Source organism: Homarus americanus, unplaced genomic scaffold (genome assembly GCF_018991925.1).
Source record: "Homarus americanus isolate GMGI-L3 unplaced genomic scaffold, GMGI_Hamer_2.0 scaffold50564, whole genome shotgun sequence".
Classification (NCBI taxonomy): Eukaryota; Metazoa; Arthropoda; class Malacostraca; order Decapoda; family Nephropidae; genus Homarus; species Homarus americanus.
Window position 1 is genome coordinate 2,739,772 of NW_024715014.1, and position 6,054 is coordinate 2,745,825.

General features: G+C 34.6%; 1 long non-coding RNA gene across 1 annotated transcript in view; it reads right to left on the reverse strand.

Moving 5' to 3' along the window:
• Positions 1 to 3,576: 3,576 nt before the first annotated feature.
• Positions 3,577 to 6,054, reverse strand: part of LOC121854363 — a 2,959-nt gene continuing 481 nt past the window's right edge. The window contains exons 2-3 of the long non-coding RNA XR_006086539.1: positions 4,980 to 5,036; positions 3,577 to 3,619 (exon numbers count right to left, since the gene is read on the reverse strand). This is a non-coding gene — a long non-coding RNA (uncharacterized LOC121854363). The remainder of the gene's footprint in view (positions 3,620 to 4,979; positions 5,037 to 6,054) is intronic.

Genomic DNA, 6,054 nt, shown 5'->3' on the forward strand with positions numbered 1-6,054 from the left:
CCAGGTAATAGTAGGGACAGTCCTCAGGTGATCAAAAGTCATGATCGCCTCTCGATTGTCAAAGTCCTGATTATTACACTGATGACTGAAGCGTAGACTAATATTTCACCATCAATGACGATAAGATCAAGTCATTCTTATTACCTTATATAAACAATGGACACAATCACATCATCTGGTAGCACTGAAAACACATAAACGACTCGCACAATGTAAACAGACTGGGTTATACTTTAAGATGCATTCAATAGTCGCGAGGGTGAACTAAACATACTAACCAATATACAACACAGACCACACAAAGAGATAGTAGTAAATATATACACATACAAATATACACACAGAGGACTAGTATACAATGAGGATATTACTGTATAATGAAAAGAATTAGCGGAGTGGCAAATATCGTAGGACGCACACCTTGGGGGAGATCTTGGGGGTGCTGAAAATGTTATTCCGTACAGTAAATGTGAAGCGTTCATGGTAGAGATAGAGAGGGGGAGAGGGGTGTGTGGGGGGTAGTTTGGGGAATATTCGAATGATGAAAGACTTTACATGGATACCGAGTTAACCTGTGGATGATGGATGAATTTACGTATAATGGGGAAAAACTTGCGGTTGGTCAGGTGCATAATGCGGGTATAGTCGAGGAGGTAATTTACAGATAGCGAGAGATAAAATATAGATAAGTCAAGTGATATTTGCGGATAGTGAAACAAAACCTTGGTAGTTGAGGAGCAACTTGCAGATAATAAGGTAAAAAAAATGCGGGTAATGACGAAGAATGTTGCGGAAGGTAAAAATCAAAACACGCGGGGTAAAGAACTACACCATGCACGACGCCGCCTCAACTTATAACTTTAGGGGAGGGAGGAGTGGGTGGCGGGCGGCTATGGACTCACTCACCCCCCTGTCTCTCATGATAATCTGGGAAGGTCTCACATTACTCGGTGACCTGGTGTCCTAAAAGAAACAAGGAAAAGACTCGGGTCAACAGAGGGGTCATATGTTGTTCCACTCGACCTCTTGGATAGAAAGAAAATATATGTTTGAATAAGTTGACATAAGGTCGTTTGTATTCTGTCCGACTTAACCCAAACTTTCAGCCTACCCAAAGTTATCATAATTTCAACTCTAAAATATGTAATGTGCTTTAGCTGATGGGTTAATATGCAAATGAATCCTGGGTGTATAGTACCGTAGAGTTATCAGCAACAAGTACCAGATCACGGATTTTGGGCAGAATTTTCGTAACGTTGCTAATTTTGAGTAGAATTTCTCATTTTGTGAAATTTTACGACAGCTTTTGTAATTTTGCGCCAAATTTTGGAATACTGTATTTCGAATTTTTCTGCAACTAAGGACTTGAAGTAGAAATTTCAAGGTTTTGTGAACTTCAAGCAGATATTTCAAGCTTTTGCGAACTTCAAGCAGATATTTCAAGATACTGCATTGTGAAATTTGACTAGAAGTTTCTAATTCCAAATTTAGTGAAATGTTTACGTTGAGACTATATACGTAGGTAATACAGATGTCCTACTGGGTGAGTCAAGTCACACATCATGGGACAGAGTCTATGGCAAATAAAATAAACATATGTCATCTGTATGGAAAATAATAAACATTACTTATAATATATTAGACCAAAAGAGAAAAAAATAGACTAAAACTAAAAAAAAAAAAAACACAAACAACAAGAATCCATTAAGACATCTTTAAATGTATCCAATATCTAGAAAATTACTTTCATAAAAAATTACACTACTGTACTGTATTTTTAGATTAAAATATAAATATTAAAATTATATTACCATGCAGCATTCAGTTTCTACTTGTAAAATAATAATAATAATAATAATAATAATAATAATAATAATAATAATAATAAAAAACTGTACATAAAATCCAAAATATTTTTTTAACCATTAGCAACAACAATCAAAGCAAATTCTACCAAAAAAAACCGAATAGACGTCAAATTTAGAATAAAAAAATCATCTAATGGGAATAAAAAGGACTATGTATACATAAGCAGTAAAATATTCATAAAACAATTTCAACTAAAAAAACAACACCAAAATTCTTGTTAATGGACAAACATATAAAACTAAACCATAGCAAACATTAGTAACAAGACAAGCCAAACAGTTTTAATTAATTACATAATGTTTTATGTCTTAAAACGACAATTAATTTAGATTTTCATTACACTATCTTGGACAAGTGAAAAAAGTGCGTGAATCAGTCAACGGAGGAGGTTCTCTTATGGACATACGAACACAGAGATAAAACTGTCGATTTGCGCAAATACAAAGGTGCAAATATTGACACACAGAAGAACATGTATACAACCAACGAACACACAAATGTATTATTATCGACCTACGAACATACAGAAGAACATGTATCGACTAATGAACAAACAAATGTATTATTATCGACCTACGAACATACAGAAGAACATGTATCGACTAATGAACAAACAAATGTATTATTATCGACCTACGAACATACAGAAGAACATGTATCGACTAATGAACAAACAAATGTATTATTATCGACCTACGAACATACAGAAGAACATGTATCGACTAATGAACAAACAAATGTATTATTATCGACCTACGAACATACAGAAGAACATGTATCGACTAATGAACAAACAAATGTATTATTATCGACCTACGAACATACAGAAGAACATGTATCGACTAATGAACAAACAGATGTATTATTATCGACCTACGAACACAAAGAGGGGCAATTTTCGACTTACAAACAGACAGAGGATATTATTTCAACCTACGAACAAGATACAAGACTGTTTTACTGTACACAAAAGCTGTAGTCTTCTTTTTTTGGCCAGGTCAAGATTTTTAGTTTTTTCCCTCCAAATAGACAAAAACATAAAGGTTAATACGTTCAGTGGGGGGGATTTTTCTGTATTTGTCCAATCACAGGCAATACTGAGTTAATCTTGACCAATCACAGGCAATATTGAGTTCTTCTTAACCAGTCACAGGCAATATTGAGTTCTTATAACCAATCACAGGCAATATCGAGTTCTTTTAACCAATCACAGGCAATATTGAGTTTTCTTGACCAATCACAGGCAATATTGAGTTTTTTAACCAATAACAGGCAATATCGAGTTCTTTTAACCAACCACAGGCAATATCGAGTTTTTCTTAACCAATCACAGGCAATAATGAGTTTTTAAACTAATCACAGGCAATAATGATTTTTTTTAACCAATCACAGGCAACATTGAGTTGTTCTTAACCAATCACAGGCAATAAGCTAATGGGGGTCATACGATCAGGCATTCGTATACTCGCAAACCAATGGGAGGAGGCAGAGAAGAGGGGTTGAGGGAGGAGAGATAGAGATTAAAGAAATTGGAGGAAGGAGAATTGACTAGAGAGAGAGAGTGTGGAAAGAAGGAAGGGACAAGAGAGTGAAAGGAAGGAAGGAAGGAAGGAAGGAAGGAAGGAAGGAAGGAAGGAAGGAGGGAGGGAGGAAAGAAGGCACAAAGGGAGGGAAGGAGGGAGGGAGGGCTAACGCAACACTCACTTACCCTCTGTAAAAACAATCTCACTGGAGTGGGCGAAGACGGGTCCTATAGTGAAGACAGAGACATACATCACCTCATTAGCCCTTCCTCATTAACCTATACTTAACACTAATTACCATACATACACACACGTCTTAATGGCTCACTCCTGTTATTACCTCATTAATGAACGTATTGTATAGTGATGCTTGTGCTCATGTTATTGTTGTTATCATTATTGTTGTTATCATTATATGTTATTATTAGCATATTTACATTAATATTGTTTTATAAATTCATTTATTCTATTGTAACGTATTTTCAACCATATATGAAATTAGTTATAACTAGTAATATTCCATTTAATATAAGTTTAATGTTTATGATTACTAAAATAAGTAGTTAAATATAATCCTTTAACTTGTAAGTATGTTAGACGGGCATCATCATCAATCATCATCATCATCATCATCATCATCATCATCATCATCGTCATCATCATCATCATCATCATCATCATCAATCATCATCTTAATAATAACTATAATATCACCACATATTTGTAAGCATACAAAATGTATTTAAATTTAAGTGGTATTATAATTATTTTTTTATAAGTATCTAAGTGTGTTGCAAAAAGACTACTGGTAGGTTAAGTCATCGTACTCAAGGGATTATGACAGTACTCAAGGGATTAAGTCGTCGTACTCATGGGGTCAAGTCGTCGTACTCAAGGGGTTAAGTCATCGTACTGAAAGGGTTAATTTCAATATAGGTGAATTAATTATTATCACTATGAGACGTGTTACTGGCGTGTTACTGACGTGTTACTGGCGTGTTACTGACGTGATACTGGCGTGTTACTGACGTGTTACTGACGTGTTACTGGCGTGTTACTAACGTAAAATGTAAACTTAAAAAAACAAACAGTTATACATTACATTTCTAAAACGAATACAAAAATATATACAAACTTAAAAATACTAAATAAAAATCATGAATATATATATATATATATATATATATATATATATATATATATATATATATATATATATATATATACGTAACTTAAAATGAGAATAAATTTCCTATTCATGTATACCACTATGGACATTCATACATATAACAATAACAACAACAGAGTAAGTTTCCACAAGCAGAGTTTTTATAAGATAATTAACATGAACCCAGTCTGAATCCGGATTTACATAGATTTTGTACATTAATTTTGTCTCCTAAGTGGTGCTAAGTGAACGTATCTAGTTAAGGTAGAGTCTCAGGGTTAATTTTCATTCCAGTTTATGATGTCATTTCAACATGTTACATCAACCAGTACATTTTAACGTCACAACTTAGGAGAAAAAAATTTAACGTAAGAATCTTTGAGAATCTGGATGGTCGGAGAAAAACGGCGTCACCTTACCCGTTCCTTCTGTTGCGCCAACGGGGACATCTTAACGGGCGTGGGCGACAAGGGGTCCTGTTTTGGGCGACACGAGTGGGCGGGTTGTTAAGTATAGAACAAATAGTTACATAAAAAAGTAATATATATACAGGTATATATTTGGTATAACGTCTAGATGTACTGTATATATGATTTGACATGCATACATATATACATACATATACTTATCCGGCCTCCTGCTCGTTCTCCTAGACATATTTTCTTAACAAACATTCGGAAACTTTTTTTCCTCAACCGTACATCTCCAGCAACACTTTTTTCCCTACAAAACTCTTTCGTGTTTATTTTGTCCTACATTTTTACATTTTTTCCCTTACATATCTCTTAAACTATATTTTTCCCTGCACTGTTATAGTCAATCTTGCAGAGACTCTTTTAACAATGTTGCAGGATGGTAGAAGTTAACCACACACACTCTACCTTCATTCATTCATTCATTGTGTCATTCATTTATTCACTGTTATTCTTCAGCTGCCATTCATTCACTGTCCTTTTATCATTGTCATTCTTTAGCTGCCATTAATTCATTCACTGTCATTCATTCACTGTTATTCTTTAGCAATAATTAATTCACTGTCATTCATTAGCTGTCATTAATTCATTCACTGTCATTCATTCATTCATTCATTGTCCTTCATTCACTGTCATTCATTCGCTGTCATTAATTCATTCACTGTCATTCATTCATTCATTCATTGTCAGTCATTCATTCACTGCCCTTCATTCAGTCATTCATTCACTGCCCTTCATTCAGTCATTCATTCACTGCCCTTCATTCAGTCATTCATTCACTGCCCTTCATTCAGTCGTTCATTCACTGCCCTTCATTCAGTCATTCATTCACTGCCCTTCATTCAGTCATTCATTCACTGCCCTTCATTCAGTCATTCATTCACTGCCCTTCATTCACTGCCCTTCATTCAGTCATTCATTCACTGCCCTTCATTCAGTCATTCATTCACTATACATTAAATAAACAAGATACTCGACCCAATATTCTCCATACACTCCACAATAAATAACAGTTTCCCCC